Source organism: Hordeum vulgare, chromosome 1H, assembly GCF_904849725.1.
Source record: "Hordeum vulgare subsp. vulgare chromosome 1H, MorexV3_pseudomolecules_assembly, whole genome shotgun sequence".
Taxonomy (NCBI): Eukaryota; Viridiplantae; Streptophyta; class Magnoliopsida; order Poales; family Poaceae; genus Hordeum; species Hordeum vulgare.
Window position 1 is genome coordinate 364577711 of NC_058518.1, and position 23925 is coordinate 364601635.

A 23925-nucleotide genomic window follows, 5' to 3' on the forward strand; every position below is an offset into this window, starting at 1 on the left:
TCTTTCATCCATATGCATATCATTTTCATGCTCAAGCAGATATTGCTCTAAAGGATCCGTAGGAGGTACGGAAATAGAGGCAAGAGCAATGATTTCATCCCTACCAGACGACTCTTTTTCATGGGGTTGTCTTCCAAACTTGGAGAAGTTAAATTCATGAGACACACCCTCGAAACTAACAGTGACAGTCTGTTTAATGCAATCAATGTGAGCATTGACAGTGTTGATAAAGGGTCTACCAAATATGATGGGAAAAAAGTTATCTTGTGCAGTAGCAAGGACGAGGAAATCAGTAGTATACTTCGTCTTACCACACAAGACTTCTACGTCTCTCACAATTCCCAGGGGACAGATAGTGTCTCTATTAGCTAGCATAATAGTGACATCAATGGGTTCTAACTCAGCAGGTGCAATCTCATCTTTGATTTCATCATATAGGGACCGGGGTATTGCACTAACACTAGCACCCATATCACATAAACCATGATAACAGTGATCTCCTATCTTGACAGAAACAACGGGCAGACCAACTATAGGTCCGTATTTGTCTTTCGCGTGAGGTTTAGCTATTCTAGCGGAGTCCTCATAGAATTTGATAACATGCCCATCTATGTCTTCGGCTAAGAGATCTTTGATAATAGCAACACTAGGTTCAACTCTAATTTCCTCAAGGAGTGCAAGTGGTATAATGTAACCCCTACGTATCACAGTTGGAGCTTTAGAATAATCCTTTTTCCTAGCAGGGTAAGGTGGTTTCTCAACGTAGGCACAAGGAACAATAGGATCACTAAAGGCAATGACTTTCTCTTCAACTAGATTGGGTTTAACTATGTTGACTTCTACAGGCGGATGATACTTAAACCACTTCTCTTTGGGAAGATCAACATGAGCAGAAAAAGATTCACATAGAGAAGCTACTATCTCAGAGTCAAGTCCATACTTAGCGCTAAAATCTCTAGAAGTGTTTGTTTCAACAAAAGATTTAACGCAATCAAACTGGAAATTCATACCTGACTCCTTACCTTCTTCAAGCTCCCAATCTTCAGAATTACGTTTGATTCTTTCCAATAAATTCCACTAGTGGTCAATATCCTTCTTCATAAAAGAACCAGTACAAGAAGTGTCAAGCATGGTACGATCTTCATGAGAAAGCCGAGCATAAAAGTTTTGAGTGATAATTTCTCTCGAGAGCTCATGATTGGGGCATGAATATAGCATTGATTTAAGCCTCCCCCAAGATTGAGCTATGCTTTCCCTGTAACGAGGCCAAAAGTTATAAATATAATTCCGATCACGATGTACTAAATGCATAGGATAAAACTTTTGATGAAATTCCAATTTCAACAGATTGTACTCCCATGATCTAGTATCATCACATAGCCTATACCATGTCAACGCCTTATCCTTCAAAGTTAAAGGAAAGACTTTATTCTTTACCTCATCCTCGGGCAAACCTGCAAGCTTAAAGAAACCACAAACTTCATCTACATAGATTAGATGCAAGTCTGGATGTGATGATCCATCTCCTATAAAAGGATTAGCCAGCAGTTTCTCAAGCATACCCGAAGGAATTTCATAAAAGATATTTTCAGTAGGTACCTCAGGTTGAGGAACAACTCCCCGTGCTTCCGTTCATGGCGAAGATACCCCGAACAAACTCCTCAAAGGAACAGTTTCCATAGTGACCAATGACAATAAATTTCAACATAGTATATAAATGTTTCCTTACCAAATTCCACTTACCAAAGGAGCTTCCCTCCCCGGCAATGGTGCCAGAAAAGAGTCTTGATGACCCAGAAGTATAGGGGATCAGTCGTGTTCCTTTCGATAACTAAGAGTGTCGAACCCAATGAGGAGGAGAAGGTTCTGATAAACGGTTTTCAGCAAGGTAATAACTGCAAGCACTGAAAGTAGCGGTAACAAGTGATGGTGTAGTGAGGTGAAACGTAGCAAGCGAAAAGTAACAAGTAACAAGTAGTAGCAGGGGTGCAGAAAGTGTCCCAATCCCTTTTGTAGCAAGGGACAAGCCTGAACAAAGTCTTATAAGAGGAAAAACGCTCCCAAGGACACACGGGAATTTCTGTCATGCTACTTTCATCATGTTCGTATGATCCGCGTTCGTTACTTTGATAGTTTGATATGTGGGTGGACCGGCACTTGGGTACTGCCCTTACTTGGACAAGCATCCCACTTATGATTAACCCCTCTCGCAAGCATCCGCAACTACGAAAGAAGAATTAAGACAACGTCTAACCATAGCATTAAACTAGTGGATCCAAATCAGCCCCTTACGAAGCAACGCATAGACTGGGGTTTAAGCTTCTGTCACTCTAGCAACCCATCATCTACTTACTACTCCCCAATGCATTCCTCTAGGCCCAAATATGGTGAAGTGTTATGTAGTCAATGTTCACATAACACCACTAGAGGAAAAACAACATACAGCATATCAAAATATCGAACGAATACCAAATTCACATGACTATTATTAGCATGACTTATCCCATGTCCTCGGGAACAAAAGTAACTACTCACAAAGCATAATCATAATCATGATCAGAGGTGTAATGAATAGCATCAAGGATCTGAACATAAACTCTTCCACCAAGTAAGCCAACTAGCATCAACTACAACGAGTAATCAACACTACTAGCAACCTTACAAGTACCAATCGGAGTCGCGAGACGGAGATTGGTTACAAGAGATGAGCTAGGGTTTGGAGAGGAGATGGTGCTGATGAAGATGTTGATGGAGATGACTCCCCTCCGACGAGAGGAGTGTTGGTGATGACGATGGCGACGATTTCCCCCTCCGGGAGGGCAGTTTCCCCGACAGGATCGTCCTGCCGGAGCTCTAGATTGGACCTGCTCAAGTTCCGCCTCGTGGTGGCGGCGAATCCACGAAAAAGCTTGCCCTTGAATTTTTTTTCCGGACGAAACCCTTCATATAGCAAAAGAGGGGGGCCAATGGGCCACCAGGGTGCCCACAAGCCCTGTTGCCGCGGCCAGGGGGTAGGCCGCGGCAACCAGGCTTGTGGGCCCCTGGTTGCTCCCCTCTGACACTTCTTTCACCCAGTATTTTTTATATATTCCCAAAAAAAATCCACGTTGATTTTCAGGGCATTTGGAGTTGCGCAGAATAGAGGACTCAGACTTGCTCCTTTTCTAGTCCAGAATTCCAGCTGCCGGTATTCTCCCTCTTCAAATAAACCTTGCAAAATAAGAGAGAAAGGCATAAGTAAGGTTCCACAAAGTATAATAACAGTCCATAAAGCGATAAATATCAACATGAAAGCATGATGCAAAATGGACGTATCATTGTACTAATGAATTGAAATGAGAGCAAGAGCGAGAGGGTGGGATGGTATCGGAATGCTCAAGTGGTTTTGCTTGCCTGTTGATCAGAAGAACTCGGCTCTTCTTTGTTGTCGTTCATAACTATGTCTCACAAGTCTATTAACAAGGCAAACAAGGAACAATTCAAACACGACAAATGCTTCACAATGATGCATGATCATGGCATGTTGACAAAGTGTTGAATGTACCTAATGCAACTTGTCTCAAGTTAAATGGAGGTCATTGATACGTCCATTTTGCATCATGTTTTCATGTTGATATTTATTGCTTTTTGGGCTGTTATTACACTTCGAGGTACAATAGTTATGCCTTTTCTCTCTTATTTTGCAAGGTTTACATGAAGAGGGAGAATGCCGACAACTGGAATTATGGCCTGAAAAAGGAGCAAGTTTGAGATGCCTATTCTGTGCAGAGGATTCGCCGCCGCCACGATGCGGAACTTGAGCAGAACCAATCTAGAGCTCCGGCAGGACGATCCTGCCGGGGAAACTTCCCTCCCGGAGGGGGAAATCATCGCCATCGTCATCACCAACACTCCTCTCGTCGGAGGGGACTCATCACCATCAACATCTTCATCAGCACCAACTCATCTCCAAACCCTAGTTCATCACTTGTAACCAATCTCAGTCTCATGACTCCGATTGGTACTTGTAAGGTTGCTAGTAGTGTTAATTACTCTTTGTAGTTTATGCTAGTTGGATTACTTGGTGGAAGAGTTTATGTTCAGATCCTTGATGCTACTCATTACCTCTCTCGTCATGAATATGATTATGCTTTGTGAGTAGTTACTTTTGTTCCTGAGGACATGGGATAAGTCATGCTAATAGTAGTCATGTGAATTTGGTATTCGTTCGATATTTTGATGTGTTGTATGTTGTTTCTCCTCTAGTGGTGTTATGTGAACGTCGACTACATAACACTTCACCATTATTTGGGCCCAGAGGAAGGAATTAGGAAGTAGTAAGTAGATGATGGGTTGCTAGAGTGACAGAAGGTTAAACCCTAGTTTATGCGTTGCTTCGTAAGGGGCTGATTTGGATCCACTAATTTAATGCTATGGTTAGGCTTTGTCTTAATTTTTCTTTCGTAGTTGTGGATGCTTGCGAGAGCGGTTAATCATAAGTGGGATGCTTGTCCAAGTAAGGGCAGTACCCAAGCGCCGGTCCACTCACATATCAAACTATCAAAGTAACGAACGCGAATCATATGAACATGATGAAACTAGCATGACAGAAATTCCCGTCTGTCCTCGGGAGCGTTTTTCCTCCTATAAGACTTTGTCCAGGCTTGTCCCTTGCTACAAAAGGGATTGGCCACTTTGCTGCACCGTTGCTACTTTTGTTACTTGTTACTTGCTACGAATCACCTCACCATACAATCACTTGTTACGGATAATTTCAGTGCTTGCAGATATTACCTTGCTGAAAACCAGTTATCAGATCCTTCTGCTCCTCGTTGGGTTCGACACTCTTATTTATCGAAAGGACAACGATTGATCCCCTATACTTGTGGGTCATCAGTCATCTGATCAATATAGATCAATTCCAATTCCATTTATAAGCATTTCAATGCCTTTAATGAAATTGACCTAAACAGTGTGTATAAGTTGTTCAAACATGCATGAAAATGATACACATGGAAATATTGGATTTTTCTCATCACTTTTCATATATAAATTATTTCAGTTGGAGTTATATATTATTTTCTATGAATTTTTCAAGTTTAAAGGATTTTTTGGAATTTCCTGAATTATTGTTATTCCAGAAAATCGTTAATTATGTCAGCCTCGTGTCGTCATGACGTCATCACGTCAAAGGCGCGAGATCAAGGTTAAAACGGACGACTGAGTCCCACACGTGAGTGACACACTGCTTAACAGTGTTCAAATTAATATAACCCGAGAGTTATTAGGCGCATGGGCCCATGTATACATGATCAGGGCTAAACTAATTAGTAGTTAGTGCCTAATCTAATCTCTTGATGGGCTGGGCCCACCGGCTAGTGAGTCAGGCCGGCAAGGTCGCCGCGGGCGACCACTAGAGGTGGCGGAGTCTGCTCTAGGGGCCATGGGAACAACGAAGTAGGGCACACGCGCGAAGCCCTCGGCCGTGCGCATCCAGCGGACCGGATGGGAGATCACGGGGCATCCGCAGCGTGTGCCGGTGAGCACATTCGCGGAGGCGCCCGCACGGGCTTGATGGGGAGGTCGCTGGGGGAGCGCTGGGGTCAAGCCGTGCGTGCGCTGGACCCGTGGGAGCACGACAAATATGGTGGGGCACTTAGGAGCTAGGAGCGGCAGTTTGTGGTTGCACTGGCGACAAGGTCGTGCGGTGGCTAGCTCTGGCCATGGCGAGCAGGCTAGGTGGAGGACGGGAAGGACCACAGGGAGAAGGGAAGGCGCATTAGTGGCTCACCACGGTGCTAGCAGCGGCAACGGCGAGCTGGGGAGGTACAGTGGCTCACGGATTCAGCAGTGGCAGTCTGACGACTAGAGGTTGAAGAAGCAGTCAACGCCGGCGATGTAGTGCGCTCGGGATCGATACCTTCGGTGTGGGGAAAAATTGCTCGACGGTGTAGGCTATGGACTGACTGGACGTGCTAGGGTGGTTGGTGGCTGCGGTGGTTGCGATCGACAATGACGACATGCTTGGGTCCGAGTGGGAGAGAGGAGAGGAGAGGGAGAAGGACGACAAGGAGAGGGGACATCAAACCAACTAGTCCTGGCCGTCGTGCTAGAGAGGTTCGAAAGCCCCGGACCCCCAGGTGGAAGCAGGAGGTGGCCGAGGGCCATTGGGTGCGCGCCACGCTTCTCCTTTGCCTACTGGTTGGAGGTAAAAGACGAGGCTGCCCCTGTGGGCTTGGCCTAATCTTCATAGGTAAGGCCCAAGTGAGGTCTCTACCTTCTTGTTGTTATTTCATGTTTTCCATTTTCTACAATTTGTTCTGGTTTTAAATATATGCAAACATTTTATAAATCCAGGAAAAATATATATGTGGACTAAGTGGATATAACAAGTGCTAGATGATAATTTCAGAATTGTTGGACTTCTATTATTTATATAGTATATATAAATCCAAGGCAAATAATTGTTGGGTTAATTCAAATGCACAAAATAAAATGTTTGTGTGATTCCAAAAATATTGATTTGAATTTTAACTCATGCCAATATTTTATTAAAATAGTACGCACATTTTCTTGGATCCTTTTGAAGCAATTTTTATATTGCTTATTTGTCAAAAATTGAATTGCGAGACTTGATCATTCCTCATTTCACTTTTAATGAAAAAAATAAATGCATGCATGAACGCATTAACAAGCAAACTTAAACTAGGGTTGTGACACCCCCGTTTCACCGTCCAATACCGTCACCGCACCTCGTCACGTGCAATGCACGACACATGCTGCCCCTCCCAGACAAGACTGCACGGGGCTCCGAGCGCTGCGGCCGCGGTGGTATGGCATCCAATCGCAACTGTAGTGGGGAAATCGGAGGCACCTGCTTTGTGTAAGGTGGAGTGTCGCGACGTCGAGGCCGCGACCATGGTCAGTGCTGTAGTAGCCATGCAACACCCCTCTCCCGACCACACCCTTAGGTTTCTCATTGCTCTTCTTCAATTTTTTTCTCTCTTTGTGCATGCATGTCTATGTTGTTAGTTGTTACAGTGCGTGTTGTTGAGTAAATAGGCAATTTCTTGATTAAATTAATCCACGAGTAAATCACTACCATGGAACTAAAATAAATATAGACATGTTGATATTTGATCACGAAGCACATACTACACTAACGACAAATACATTTACATACAACACTAATAGTGCTACAACCGAAATAAATAGGAATGGGTAAACATGTTATACCTTATAATAGTCCAGTTGGTCGTAGTAGCGCCAGTGTCGGCGGCGGCATCTTCAATCTCCTTCTTCCCGGCGGCATCACAGTCGGCTCCGGTTGGGGAAGACATGGTGATGACGAAGCCGACCCAGACATAGAGGAAGCAGTTGTGTAGTCGCTCCCTAAAAACCTAATCGCCCCTCTCCTGTACAGGATCCAGATAGGCGGGGTTTTGAAGGCCTGCTCTCTCTTCAACCATGTATGCGGTGAACGAGACGGAGTCGCTGGCGGGAGCAGAAGCAAAAGGAACGGCAGGGTGGTGTGCATGGAGGAGATGTGATCTGATCTCATGGTGGCTTGGGTTGGTCGATGCCTCGCATATATATGCACGTTCAGGTGGAGAGACGTGGGTTCGACCCATGTTAAAGTCGGCAACTGCCAACGATCCGACGTCTCTGATCGTGGCGCATAGGTATGAGCTTGGCTCAGCTCAATCCCGCAACTCGCGGCGAGTAGTGACGAGGTGTGGCGTGGTAAGGCGGGCAGGAGAGGAGGGTTGCGCGAGGGTCTCTCTCTTCTCAAGCTCCAATAGCATGTGAAAGAGAAACCCTTATAACAAGGTTCAACTCGTTCTCCACTAGCGGGTGGACTAAACTTCCCACCATCCCTTGTGATGCCACTGATACATCTCAAACGTATCTATAATTTTTGATGGTTTCACGCTGTTATCTTCTCATCTTTGGATGTTTTATGTACCTTTTATATATTTTTTGGGAATAACTTATTAATTCAGTGCCAAGTGTCAGTTCCTGTTTTTTTTTGTGTTTTTGGCTCTTTTCAGATCTCATTTTGGAACGGAGTCCAAACGGAATAAAATCCCCGAAATGATTTTTTCCCGAACGGAAGAAGATCAGGGGGCCTGTGGGCCAAGCCAGGAGGGCTCCAGGGAGCCACAAGCCCCCACTCCGCCACCAGGGGGAGGCGGCGGTGGCAGGGCTTGTGGCCTCCCTGAGCGCCCCCTGACCTAGATCTTTGGCCTATATATTCCCTAAAATACAGCAAAAAATCAGGGGATCCACGAAAATACTTTTCCGCCGCCGCAAGCTTCCGTTTCCGCGAGATCTCATCTCGAGACCCTTCCCGGTGCCCTGCCGGAGGGGACTTTGGAGTTGGAGGGCTTCTTCATCATCATCATCGCCCCTCCAATGACTCGTGAGTAGTTCACTTCAAACCTACGGGTCCATAGTTAGTAGCTAGATGGCTTCTTCTCTCTCTTGGATCTTCAATAAAAAGTTCTCCATGATCTTCATGGAGATCTATCCGATGTAATCTTCTTTGGCGGTGTGTTTGTCGAGATCCGATGAATTGTGGATTTGTGATCAGATTATCTATGATATATATTTGAGTCTTTGCTGATTTCGTATATGCATGATTTGATATCCTTGTAAGTCTCTCCGAGTCTTGGGTTTTGTTTGGCCAACTAGATCTATGATTCTTGCAATGGGAGAAGTGCTTGGTTTTGGGTTCTTACCATGTGGTGACCTTTCCCAGTGATAGTAGGGGCAGGAAGGCACACATTGAGTAGTTTCCATCAAGGGTAACAAGATGGGCTATGTCGTTGATATCAGATTGTCCATCTACATCATGTCATCTTACTTAAGGCATTACTCTGTTCTTTTGGACTTAATACACTAGATGCATGCTGGATAGCGGTCGACGTGTGGAGTAATAGTAGTAGATGCAGACAGTATCGGTCTACTTGTTTTGGATGTGATGCCTATAGATATAATCATTGCCATAGATATCGTCACGACTTTGCGCGGTTCTATCAATTGCTCGACAGTAATTTGTTCACCCACCGTCTACTTGCTTTCATGAGATAAGCCACTAGTAAACACTACGCCCCCCGGGTCTATTCACATCTATCGTTTACACCTCCGCTTTTACTTTGCTTTCTTACTTTGTTGCTTTCAGTTCTCACTTGGCGAACAATCTATAAGGGATTGACAACCCCTTCATAGCGTTGGGAGCAGGTTCTTTGTGTTTGTGCAGGCTCTTGTGATATTCCTTCACTGGATCGATACCTTGGTTCTCAAACTGAGGGAAATACTTACCATCGCTGTGATACATCACCCTTTCCGCTTCGAGGGAACACCAACACAAGGCTCCAAGGCCACGGGGGAAATCCTTTGCATATTTTCCTAGGAAGTCCCTTAAGGCATAGCCATAGCAGAAGGATTCCTGGTGCCGTCGACACACCTATTTCTGGCGCCATTGGAAGGTCTTTTGTTGCAGCAGCACAGCTGACATCAGAAGTATTTCTGGCGCCGTTGCCGGGGAGGAGAGATCAAGATCTATCCAACTAGGTCTCACAATATCATCTCCTGCATTTACTTTTTTTGCTAGTTGCCTCTCGTTTTCCTCTCCCCTACTTCACATTTGCCGTTTTCATTTGCCTTTCTCCTTTGCCGTTTTCTTTTGCCTTTGCCATTTTCCTTTTCCGGTTCTCTTGCTTGCTTGTGTGCTTGTTTGTTTGTTGAAGTCATCATGGCTGAAAACACCAAACTTTGCGACTTCTCGAGCACTAATAATAATGATTTTATTAGTACTCCGATTGCTCCCGCCACTAGTGTGGAATCGTATGAAATCAACGCAGCTCTGCTGAATCTTGTTATGAAAGAGCAATTCTCTCGCCTTCCTAGTGAATATGTCGCATCCCATCTCAATACCTTCATTGAACTTTGTGATATGCAAAAGAAAATAGATGTGGATAATGACGTGATTAAGTTGAAACTTTTTCCTTTCTCGTTGCGAGATCGCGCAAAAACTTGGTTTTCTTCTTTGCCTAAAAATAGTATCGATTCTTGGGATAAGTGCAAAGATGCTTACATATCCAAGTATTTTCTGCCGGCTAAGATCATATCCTTACGTAACGATGTCATGAATTTCAAGCAACTTGACCATGAACATGTTGCACAATCTTGGGAGAGGATTAAGCTTATGATTAGAAATTGTCCCGCTCATGGCTTGAGTTTGTGGATGATTATACAAATCTTTTACGCTGGCTTGAATTTTTCTTCTCGCAATATCTTGGACTCCGCCTCAGGTGGAACGATCATGGAAATCATGTTAGGAGACGCTACAAAACTCCTAGACAATATCATGACCAACTACTCTGAGTGGCACACTGAAAGGTCGCCTGCTAGCAAAAAGGTGCACGCTATAGAAGAAATTAACTCGCTTAGTGCTAAGATGGATGATACGTCTCAAACGTATTTATAATTTTTTATGGTTTCACGCTATTATCTTGTCTTCTTTGGATGTTTTATGTATCTTTTATATCTTTTTTGGGACTAACTTATTAATTCAGTGCCAATTGCTAGTTCCTGTTTTTCTATGTTTTTGACTCTTTTCAGATCTGATTTTGGAACGGAGTCCAAACGGAAGAAAAAACCCGAAATGATTTTTTTCCGAACGGAAGAAGATCAAGGGGCCTTTGGGCCAAGCGAGGTGGGCTCCAGGGAGCCCACAAGCCCCCACTCCGCTACCAGGGGGAGGCGGCGGTGGGCAGGCTTGTGGCCTCCCTGGCCGCCCCCTGACCTAGATCTTTGGCCTATAAATTGACAAAAATATAGCAAAAAATCAGGAGAGCCTCAAAAATACTTTTCTGCCGCCGCAAGCTTCCGTTTCCGCGAGATCTCATCTGGAGACCCTTCACGGCGCCCTGCCGGAGGGGACTTTGGAGTTGGAGGGCTTCTTCTTCATCATCATCGCCCCTCCAATGACTCGTGAGTAGTTCACTTGAGACCTACGGATCTTCAATACAAAGTTCTCCATGATCTTCATGGAGATCTATCCGATGTAATCTTCTTTGGCGGTGTGTTTGTCGAGATCCGATGAATTGTGGATTTGTGATCAGATTATCTATGATATATATTTGAGTCTTTGCTGATTTCTTATATGCATGATTTGATATCCTTGTAAGTCTCTCCGAGTCTTGGGTTTTGTTTGGCCAACTAGATCTATGATTCTTGCAATGGGAGAAGTGCTTGGTTTTGGGTTCTACCATGTGGTGACCTTTCCCAATGACAGTAGGGGCAGAAAGGCACACATCAAGTAGTTGCCATCAAGGGTAACAATACGGGGTTTTTATCATTGGTTTGAGATTATCCCTCTACATCATGTCATCTTGCTTAAGGTGTTACTCTGTTCTTATGGACTTAATACACTAGATGCATGCTGGATAGCGGTCGACGTGTGGAGTAATAGTAGTAGATGCAGACAGTATCGGTCTACTTGTTTTGGACGTGATGCCTATAGATATAATCATTGCATAGATATCGTCACGACTTTGCGCGGTTCTATCAATTGCTCGACAGTAATTTGTTCACCCACCGTCTACTTGCTTTCATGAGAGAAGCCACTAGTAAACACTACGACCCCCGGGTCTATTCACATCCATCATTTACACCTCCGCTTTTACTTTGCTTTGTTACTTTGTTGCTTTCGGTTCTCACTTGGAAAACAATCTATAAGGGATTGACAACCCCTTCATAGCATTGGGAGCACGCTTTTGTGTTTGTGCAGGATCTTGAGATACTCCTCCATCGGATTGATACCTTGGTTCTCAAATTGAGGAAATACTTACCATCGCTGTGCTACATCACCCTTTCCGCTTCGAGGGAACACCAACGCAAGGCTCCAAGGCCACGGGGGAAATCCTTTTCATACTTTCCTAGGAAGTCCCTTAAGGCGTAGCCGCAGCTGAAGCATTCCTGGTGTCGTCGACACGACAATTTCTGGCGCCGTTGCAAGGGAAGCACAGCTGACATCAGAAGTATTTCTGGCACCGTTTCCGGGGAGGAGAAATCAAGATCTATCCAAGTAGGTCTCACAATCTCATCTCTTGCATTTACTTTTGTTGCCGGTTGCCTCTCGTTTTCCTCTCCCCCACTTCACATTTTCCGTTTCCATTTGCCTTTCTCCTTTGCCGTTTTCTTTTGCCTTTTGCCTTTTTCGTTCGCCCTTTTTCTCTCGCTTGCTTTCTGTTCGCTTGTGTGCATGTGCCTTCAATATGCTTGCATCTTCGTTTGTTAATCTCTTTAAGAGACCCACTCTTGTGGAACGAATTGCTAGTTAGTTGAGGACACTTGACTATCTTTATGGAGTTTTGCGTGAGATGCGTGAATCTAAAAATTGTGAGGAAGAAATTTATGAAGTGATTCACGAGGTCTCCTTGGATGAAAAGCATGATTGCAATGGTTTCACTATAAATTCTATTAGTGACAATCATGCTAAAATTATGCAAAACCCTAAGCTTGGGGATGCTAGTTTTGCTATGTCCCCTAGACCCCTAGTTGTTGCAATAATCATGATTGGGGTGATGATCTTTCTTATGATCTTGAGAATTTCTTCAAACCTCATGATGAATATGATATTTGCAACAATACTGAAAGTGGGATTGGAGAAGTCATGACTCTATTTGATGATAATCCCACTATTTTTGAAGAGCATCAACTTTGCATGCATGTGGGTCATGAAAAGAATATCCTATGGGATAGCTATATTGTTGAATTTGAATATGATCCCACATGTAATTGCTATGAGAGAGGAAAATATTTTGGTAGAAACTTTCATGTTACCAAATCACCGCTCGTGATGTTGAGATTGCTCTTGTCTCTTTCTTCTTCCTTGCATATGGCAACTATTGGTTGTCTTGATAATCTGTTTTCCTATAAAATGCCTATGCATAGGAATTATGTTAGACTTAGATGTGGTTTTCACATGCTTTAGGATGCTCTCGTTGTGCTTCAATTCTTGTCTTTTGTGAGAGCATCATTGAATGCCTAGCTAAGGGCGTTAAACAAAAGCGCTAGTTGGGAGGCAACCCAACGAATCTATCCTTTTTGTTTCTGTTTTGTATTTTCCACACTTTCATAATTCTTTTATGATTGTGTTTTTGTGTTTTTTTTTTGCGTTTGTGCCAAGCAAAACCGTTATGATTAGTCTTGGGGATGATCGTTTGGTCATGCTGGAAAAGACAAAAACTTTCTGCTCACAAAAATAATTTTCGTTTTTTCTGTAAGAGCTTTTGAGTTGGTTCTTTTTGCTGCTTATTTCAACACAAATTCTTCAGCCTGTTGTAATTTTTCAGAATTTTTGAAGTACCAGAGGTATACGAAATATACAGATTGCTACAGACTGGTCTGCTGTTAATAGATTCTGTTTTTGTTGTGTTGGTTGCTTATTTTGATGAAACTATGGATAGTATCGGGGGGTATTAGCCATGGAAGATTGAAAATACAGTAACCCAACATTAGCATAAGTAGAATTTAAGTTTGCTACAGTACCTAAGGAAGTGGTGGTTTGCTTTCTCATACTAATGTTATCACGAGTTTCTGTTTAAGTTTCGTGTTGTGAAGTTTTCAAGTTTTGGGTGAAGTTATTATGGACAAAGAGATAAAGAGTGGCAAAATCTCAAGCTTGGGGATTCCCAAGGCACCCCAATAGATTCAAGGATGTCGTAAAAGCCTAAGCTTGGGGATGCCCCGGGAAGGCATCCCCTCTCTCGTCTTCAATCCATCGGTAACGTTACTTGGGGCTATATTTTTATTCACCACATGTTATGTGTTTTTGCTTGGAGCGTCTTGTATCGTAGGAGTCTTTTATTTTTGTTGTGTCACAATCATCCTTGCTGCACACCTAGAGAGAGAGACATGCACACACCGTGATTTTGTCGAGATTCACTTATATCTTTTGGTAGACAATTCAGCTCACATGTGCTTCACTTATATCTTTTGAGCTAGATACTTTTGCTCTATGTGCTTCACTTATATCTTTTAGAGCGCAGCGATGCGTGGCTTGGTAGTTGATCTATGCTTTGAAAGTAGTCTCAAAAGGGGTAGTTATCCAAAGGGATACAAGAACTTCCACCTTCATGTGCATTGAATAGTTAGAGAAGTTTGATTCATCTCAATTAGTTTTGAGTTGTGGTTTTGGTAATATTGAAGTCATGCTAGTAAGGTGTTGTGGATCTAGAAATACTTGTGTTGAAGTTAGTGATTCCCGTAGCATGCACGTATGGTGAACCGCTATGTGATGAAGTCTGAGCATGATTAGTATATTGATTGTCATCCTTTGCGTGGCGGTCGGGATCGCGCGATGGTTTATACCTACCAACCCTTCCCCTAGGAGTATGCGTTGAATGCTTTGTTTCAATTACTAATAAAACTTTTGCAACAAGTATATGAGTTCTTCATGACTAATGTTGAGTCCATGGTTTAGATGCACTTTCACCTTCCACCATCACTATCTTCTTAGTGCCGTGCAACTTTCGCCGGTGCACAAAACCCACCATTAGCCTCCTTCAAAACAGCCACCACACCTACCTACTATGGCTTTTTCAAATCCATTCCGAGATATATTGACATGCAACTACCACCATGACATGTTCCACCACGTCTACATTGCCATTGCATGATCGTAAGATAGCTAGCATGATGTTTCCATTAATGTCTATGCCATGCTAGATCATTGTCACGGTACACTACCGAAGGCATTCCATATAGAGTCATCGTTGCTCTAAGTTTTGAGTTGAAAGTGTGATGATCATCATTAATGGAGCATTGTCCCATGTGAGGAAATAAAAGAGGCCAAAGAAGCCCGCCAAAAAAAGAGGTCAAAGAGCCCACCCAAAAAAAATGAGAGAAAAAGAGAGAAGGGACAATGTTACCACTTTTCCACACTTGTGCATATTAAGCACCATGATCTTCATGATTGAGAGTCTCTCGTTTCGTCACCACCATATAGCTAGTGGGAAATTTTCATTATATAACTTGGCTTGTATTTTCCAATGATAGGCTTCCTCAAAATTGCCTTAGGTCTTCGTGAGCAAGCAAGTTGGATGCACACCCACTAGTTTTCTTTAAGAGCTTTCACATACTCGTATCTCTAGTGCATCATTTGTATGGCAATCCCTACTCAATCACATTGATATCTATTGATGAGCATCTCCATAGCTCATTGATATGCCTAGTTAATGTGACTATCTTCTCCTTGTTCGTCTTGCGACCTCCACCACACTCTACACCACTTATAGTGCTAAAACCATGGCTCACGCTCATGTATTGCGTGAGAGTTGAAAAGGTTCGAGAAAGTAAAGGTGTGAAACAATTACTTGGCCAATACCGGGGTTGTGCATGATTTAAATTCGTTGTGCAATGATGATAGAGCATAGCCATACTATATGCTTTTGTAGGGATAACTTTTTTTTGACCGTGTTATTTTGAAAGTTCATGATTACCTTGCTAGTTCGCTTGAATTATTATTGTTTCCATGTCAATAGCAAACTATTGTTTTGAATCTAATGGATATGAACATTCAGGTCACATAAGAGGAATTACAAAGGACATCTATGCTAGGTAGCATGAAAGCATCAAAAATTCATTCTTTATCACTTCCCTACTCGAGGACGAGCAGGAGTTAAGCTTGGGATGCTTGATACGTCTCAAACGTATCTATAATTTTTGATAGTTTCACACTGTTATCTTGTCATCTTTGGATGTTTTATGTACCTTTTATATCTTTTTTGGGACTAACTTATTAATTCAGTGCCAAGTGCCAGTTCCTGTTTTTTTTGTGTTTTTGGCTCTTTCCAGATCGGATTTTGGAACGGAGTCCAAACGGAATAAAATTCCCGAAATGATTTTTTCCTGAACGGAAGAAGATCACGGGGCGTGTGGGCCAAGCCAGGAGGGCTCCAGGGAGCCCACAAGCCCCCACTCCGCCACGAGGGGAGGCGGCGGTGACAGGGCTTGTGGCCTCCCTGAGCGCCCCCTAACCTAGATCATTGGCCTATATATTCCCTAAAATACAGCAAAAAATGAGGGGGTCCACGAAAATACTTTTCCGCCGCCGCAAGCTTCCGTTTCCACGAGATCTCATCTGGAGACCCTTCCCGGTGCCCTGCCGGAGGGAACTTTGGAGTTGCAGGGCTTCTTCATCATCATCATCGCCCCTCCAATGACTCGTGAGTAGTTCACTTCAGACCTACGGGTCCGTAGTTAGTAGCTAGATGGCTTCTTCTCTCTCTTGGATCTTCAATAAAAAGTTCTCCATGATCTTCATGGAGATCTATCCGATGTAATCTTCTTTGGCGGTGTGTTTGTCGAGATCCGATGAACTGTGGATTTGTGATCAGATTATCTATGATATATATTTGAGTCTTTGCTGATTTCTTATATGCATGATTTCATATCCTTGTAAGTCTCTCCGAGTCTTGGGTTTTGTTTGGCCAACTAGATCTATGATTCTTGCAATGGGAGAAGTGCTTGGTTTTGGGTTCTTACCATGTGGTGACCTTTCCCAGTGACAGTAGGGGCAGCAAGGAACACATTGAGTAGTTGCCATCAAGGGTAACAAGATGGGCTCTGTCGTTGATATGAGATTGTCCATCTACATCATGTCATCTTACTTAAGGCGTTACTCTGTTCTTTTGGACTTAATACACTAGATGCATGCTGGATAGCGGTCGATGTGTGGAGTAATAGTAGTAGATGCAGACAGTATCGGTCTACTTGTTTTGGACGTGATGCCTATAGATATAATCGTTGCCATAGATATCGTCACGACTTTGCGTGGTTCTATCAATTGCTCGACAGTAATTTATTCACCCACCGTCTACTTGCTTTCCTGAGAGAAGCCACTGGTAAACACTACGGCCCCCGGGTCTATACACATCTATCGTTTACACCTCCGCTTTTACTTTGCTTTGTTACTTTGTTTCTTTCAGTTCTCACTTGGCAAACAATCTATAAGGGATTGAAAACCCCTTCATAGCGTTGGGAGCAGGTTCTTTATGTTTGTGCAAGCTCTTGTGATACTCCTTCACTGGATCGATACCTTGGTTCTCAAACTGAGGGAAATACTTACCATTGTTGCGCTACATCACCCTTTCCGCTTCGAGGGAACACCAACACAAGGCTCCAAGGCCACGGGGGAAATCCTTTGCATATTTGCCTAGGAAGTCCCTTAAGGCGTAGCCGTAGCAAAAGGATTCCTGGTGCCGTTGACACACCTATTTCTGGCGCCATTGGAAGGTCTTTTGTTGCACAGCTGACATCAGCCACCTACGTGAGCCCTTAGATATATTTTTTTGAAATTGTCATATGCGCTCTAGGCCCATCTCATATTTCAGCAATCCCCCACAAGATCTAAAGGGTCCATTACATCCTCTATTCCAATCACTATTTTGATATGCCAGCATTTCAGTGAAAACGTGTTAAGGTTGAGCTTCACCTAGAGCATGTAGCTACATGATGTCTCTAAAGGGTCGCACGCTTAAGGAAAGGAACACGTGGACTTTAGGGTCCGTGCGAGGCCCAAGAGTTGAGCCTGCGTCGGAAGCCTATATATAGTGGAGTTGTGGCACACTTATTCGATTGATCGCTTCGACACCGTCATTAGGGTTGTGCATGTGTTGCATCTAGCCACCTCCACTCGCCACTGCCGACCGTGAGATCCGGACCTAGCGGTCCGCCGCACGGTGTTCCTTGTGCACGCGCGAATACCGTTAGAGGCGGTGCACCTGCGCCGCTCTGGCAAACCTATACGTGGGATCCAACGACCGGTTGTTCGAGGGAAATCGAACGAGGAGGAGACGGACCACGCGGACGCGCTGCTACATCTACTTCCGCTGCACGGCACTGCACGTCTAGTGGTAACGATCTATAATCCATCTCCGTAGCATGTTCTTGGTTGTTCTTCACGTAGGAAAATTTTATTTGCATGTGATGCGCCTACCGTAGAACCCAACATGTTCACATGATTAATATACTGTATTAATCATGTTTTATAGCTTTTATTTCAATAAAGTTCCAAGTAAATCCTTTGGGATAGTGTGGATACTTGTTTGTTTGATTCCATGCAAAAGCAGAAACTTTTACGTCGAGTGCAAAATTTCTCTGATTTTACTAGGCGTCAAAAAATTCTGAAATTTTTATAAAGTCTTGGTATACAAATTCTCTGTGTTTTCCTAATTTTTCAGAAGTTTAGAGTCAGATAAGTATGGTGTTAATTCATATCTTTAGAGACTATTCTGTTTTTGACAAATTATGTTCGCAATGCATAGTTTGCTTGTTTTCTAGTTTCTTTGACGAATTATGTTCGTGATGCATAGTTTGCTTGTTTTCTAGTTTCTATAGCTTATATTGGTCAATATAAATTTTAGAAATGATATAGTAAAGTAGCAATTGTGTAATTGAAGTTTTCAATTTCTTGTTTTCTAGTTATCATACTAACCCATCTCACGGAGTTTTGTTAAGTCTTATGTAATTGAAGTTTTCAAGTTTTGGGTGAGATGCCAATATAAGAAGAATAAGGAGAAGAAAGAACCTAATCTTGGGTATGCCCAAGGCATCCCCAAGGTAATATCCAAGGAAGACTCAAGAGTCTAAGCTTGGGGATGCCCCGGAAGGAATCCCCTCATTCATCTTGAACATTATCAGTATATCTTACTTGGAGCTATATTTTTATTCGTCACATGATATGTGTTTTAATTGGACCATCATTTTATTTTGTTGTTCTCTGTTAGATGTGTTGGAAATATGCCTTAGAGGCAATAATAAATTAGTTATTATTATATTTACTTGTTCATAATAATCGTTTATTATCCATGCTAGAATTGTATTGATTGGAAACTCAAATACATGTGTGGATACATAGACAACACACTGTCCCTAGTGAGCCTCTAGTTGACTAGTTCGTTGATCAAAGATGGTCAAGGTTTCGTGGCCATAGGCAAGTGTTGTCACTTGATAACGGGATCACATCATTAGGAGAATCATGTGATGGACAAGACCCAAACTATGAACGTAGCATATTGATCATGTTGTTTTATTGCTATTTTTTTGCGTGTCAAGTATTTGTTCCTATGACCATGAGATCATATAACTCACTGGCACCGAAGGAATACCTTGTGTGCAACAAACGTCGCAACGTAACTGGGTGACTATGAAGGTGCTCTACAGGTATCTCCGAAGGTGTCCGTTGAGTTAGTATGGATCAAGATTGGGATTTGTCACTCCGTGTGACGGAGAGGTATCTCGGGGCCCACTCGGTAATACAACATCACACACAAGCCTAGCAAGCAATGTGACTAAGTGTAAGTCACGGGATCTTGTATTACGGAACAAGTAAAGAGACTTGCCTGTAACGAAATTGAAATAGGTATGCGGATACCAACAATCAAATCTCGGGCAAGTAACATATCGAAGGACAAAGGGAATGACATACAGGATTATATGAATCCTTGATACTGAGGTTCAACCGATAAGATCTTCGGAGAATATGTAGGATCCAATATGGGCATCCAGGTCCCGCTATTGGATATTGACCAAGGAGTGTCTCGGTTCATGTCTACATACTTCTCGAACCCGCAGGGTCTGCACACTTAAGGTTCAGTGACGTTTCGGTATAGTTGAGTTATAGGTGTTGGTAACCAAAAGTTTTTCGGAGTCCTAGATGAGATCCAGGATGTCATGAGGAGCTCCAAAATGGTCCGGAGGTAAAGATTGATATATAGGAAGTCCTGTTTTGGTCACCGGAAAATTTTCGGGCTCATCGGTAGTGTACCGGGAGTGCCGGGAGGGGTGTCGGGGACCATCGGGAGGGGTGTCACGTCCCAAGGGGTCTCATGGGCTATGGGAAGAGATAAACCAGCCCCTAGTGGGCTGGAATAAGTTACAACTAAGGCCCATAAGATTTGAGAAGGAAAAAACACAAGCTGGAAAGAGTTTCCAAGTGGGAAGGTGGAACCCTACTCCAAGTAGGATTGGAGTAGGACTCCTCCACCTCCAATTTCGGCCAAACCTTGAGGGTTTGAGGCTGCCTCCTCCCCTCCCTCCCTCCTATATATACTAGAGGTATTGATGGTTTTTGAGACACAACTTTGCCACATGCTGCTCGACCCTATACCACGCAGTTTTTCCTCTAGATCGTATTTCTGTGGAGCTTAGGCGAAGCCCTGTCGGAGTAGATCATCACCACCACCGGTGTGCCGTCACGCTGCCGGATAACTCTTCTACCTCTCCGCCCCCTCTTGCTGGATCAAGAAGGTGGAGATCGTCATCGAGTTGTACGTGTGCTGAACGCGGAGGTGCCGTCCGTTCGGCACTAGATCGGAACGGATCGTGAGACGGATCGCAAGATGGTTCGTGCGACGGATCGCGAGACGGTTCGTGGGACGGATCGCGGGACAGTTTGTGGAACGGATCGCGGGACGGTTCGTGGGATGGTTCGTGGGGCTGATCGAGGGACGTGAAGACGTTCCACTACATCAACCGCGTTTCTTAACGCTTCCTGCTATGCGATCTACAAGGGTACGTAGATCCAAATCTCCTCTCATAGATGGACATCACGATGATAGGTCTTCTTGTTCGTAGAAACTTTTTTGTTTCACATGCAACATTCCCCAACAGTGGCATCATGAGCTAGGTTCATGCGTAGATGTTATCTCGAGTAGAACACAAAGGGTTTTGTGGACGGTGATGTTCGATTTGTTGCCCTCCTTAGTCTTTTCTCGATTCGACGGTATTGTTGGATTGAAGCGGCCCAGACCAACATTATTCGTACGCTTACGAAAGACTGATTTCATTGCTTGACATGCAACCTCGTTGCATAAAGATGACTCGCGGGTGTCGGTTTCTTCAACTTTAGTTGAATTGGTTTTGATCGAGGCGGTCCTAGGAGAGATTAAATACCAATTTGCACATCTCCTTTGTGGTTTTTGCGTAAGTAAGATGCGATCATACTAGATACCCATAGCAGCCACATAAAACATGCAACAACAAATTAGAGGATGTCTAACTTGTTTTTGCACGGTATACTTGTGATATTATATGGCTAATGACGTGATGTGATATATTGGATGTATGAGATGATCATGTTGTAATAGTTAATATCGACTTGCACGTCGATGCTACGGCAACCGGCAAGAGCCATAGGGTTGTATTTAAACTAACATTTGTGTTTGCAGATGCGTTTACTATATTGCTAGGTCGTAGCTTTAGTAGTAATAGCATAGATAGCACGACAACCTCGATGGCGACACATTGATGGAGATCATGATGATGGAGATCATGGTGTGGTGCGGTGACAAGAAGATCATGTCGGTGCTGAAGTGATGGAGATCAAGAAGCACAAGATGATGGCCATATCATCTCACTTATGAATTGCATGTGATGTTAATCCTTTTATGCACCTTATTTTGCTTACAACGACGGTAGCATTATGAGGTGATCTCTCAATAAATTTCAAGACAAAATTGTGTTCTCCCCGACTGTGCACCGTTGCGACAGTTCGTCGTTTCGAAACACCACGTGATGATCGGGTGTGATAGACTCAACGTTCACATACAACGGGTGCAAAATAGTTGCACACGCGGAACACTCGAGTTAAGCTTGACGAGCCTAGCATGTGCAAACATGGACTCAGAACACATGAGACCGAAAGGTCGAGCATGAATCGTATAGTTGATATGATTAGCATAGATATGCTTACCACTGAAACTATTCTCAACTCACGTGATGATCGAACTTGAGTTAGTGGATTTGGATCATGTACCACTAAAATGACTAGAGAGATGTACTTTTTGAGTGGGAGTTCTTAAGTAATATGATTAATTGAACTAATTATCATGAACATAGTCTAATGGTCTTTGCGAATTACGATGTAGCTTGCGTTATAGCTCTACTATTTTTATATGTTTCTAGAGAAAATTTAGTTGAAAGTTGAAAGTAGCAACTTTTGGGACTGGGTCCGTAAAACTGAGGATTGTCCTCATTGCTGCACAAAAGGCTTATGTCCTTGATGCACCACTCGGTGTGCTGCACCTCGAGCGTCGTTTGTGGATGTTGCGAACATCCGACATACACGTTTTGGATGACTACGTGATAGTTCAGTACATAATACTTAATGACTTAGAAGCAAGGCGCCCAAGACGTCTTGAAACGTCACGGAACATAAGAGATGTTCTAGGAGATGAAATTGAGATTTCATGCTCGTGCCCTTGTTGAGAGGTATGAGACCTCCGACAAGATTCTTTGTCTACAAAGTAGAAGGAGAAAAACTCAAATCGTTGATCATGTTCTCAGATTGTCTGAGTACAACAATCGCTTGAATCAAGTGGGAGTTAATCTTCCAGATGAGATAATGATGGTTCTCCAAAGTCACTGCCACCAAGCTGCTAGAGCTTCGTGATGAACTATAAACATATCAAGGATAGATATGATGATCCTTGAGCGATTCACAATGTTTGACACTGTGAAAGTAGAAATCAAGAAGGAGCATCAATTGTTGATGGTTAGTAAAACCACTAGTTTCAAGAAGGGCAAGGGCTAGAAGGGATACTTCATGAAACGACAAACCAGTTGCTGCTCCAATGAAGAAACCCAAGATTGAACCCAAACCCGAGACTAAGTGCTTCTGTTATGAGGGGAACGGTCACTAAGGCGAAGCTACCCTAGATACTTGGTAGATAAGAAGGCTGGCAAAGTCGACAGAAGTATATTTGATATACATGATATTGATGTGTACTTTACTGGTACTCCTAGTAGCACGAGGGTATTGGATAACGGTTCGATTGCTAAGTGATTAGTAACTCGAAATGAAAGCTACGGTATAAACGGAGACTAGCTAAAGGCGAGGTGACGATACGTGTTGGAAGTGTTTCCAAGGTTGATGTGATCAAACATCGCACGCTCCCTCTATCATCGAGATTGGTGGTAAAACCTAAATATTTGTTATTTGGTGTTTGCGTTGAGCATGAACATGATTGGATCGTGTTTATTGCAATATGATTATTCATTTAAAGAGAATAATAGTTATTCTATTTGCTTGAATAATTACCCTCAATGGTTAATTGAATCTCGATCGTAGTGTTACACATGTTCATAATATTGGTGCCAAAAGATACAAACTAATGATGATAGTACCGCTTAGTTGTGGCACTGCCACTTGAGTCATGTTGGTGTAAATTGCATGAAGAAGCTCCATGCTGATGGATCTTTGTACTCACTCATTTTTGAAACGTTTGAGACATGCAAACCATACATGTTGGTATAAATGCATGAAGAAGCTCCATAGAGATGGATCGTCTGGACTCACTTGATTTTGAATCACTTGAGACATGCAAATCATGCCACATGAAACAAGAGAGTAACTTGTTGTGAATAATACATTTTTCATGTGTGCAGTCCAATGAGTGCTCACGCACGCAGTGGATATCGTTATGTTCTTACGTCACTGACGATTTGAGTAGATACAGGAGTGTTTACTTGATGAATCACAAGTCTGAAATATTGAAAAGTTCAAAGCTATTTCAGAGTGAAGATCGTCATGACAAGAGGATAAACTGTCTACGCTATGATCATAGAGATGAATATCTGAGTTGCGAGTTTTGGTACACGGTTAAGACAATGTGAAAATTGTTTCGCAATTCATGCCACCTGGAACACCATAGTGTGATGGTGTGTTCGAATGTCATAGCCACGCCCTATTTTGATATAGTGCATACTATGATGTCTCTTATCGAATTACCACTATTGTTTATGGGTTATGCATTAGAGACAACCGCATTCACTTTAAATAGGGCACCGCGTATTTCCGTTGAGATGACACAGTATAGACTATGGTTTGGAGAAACTTAAGCTATCGTTTCTTAAAATTTTGGGTCTGCGACG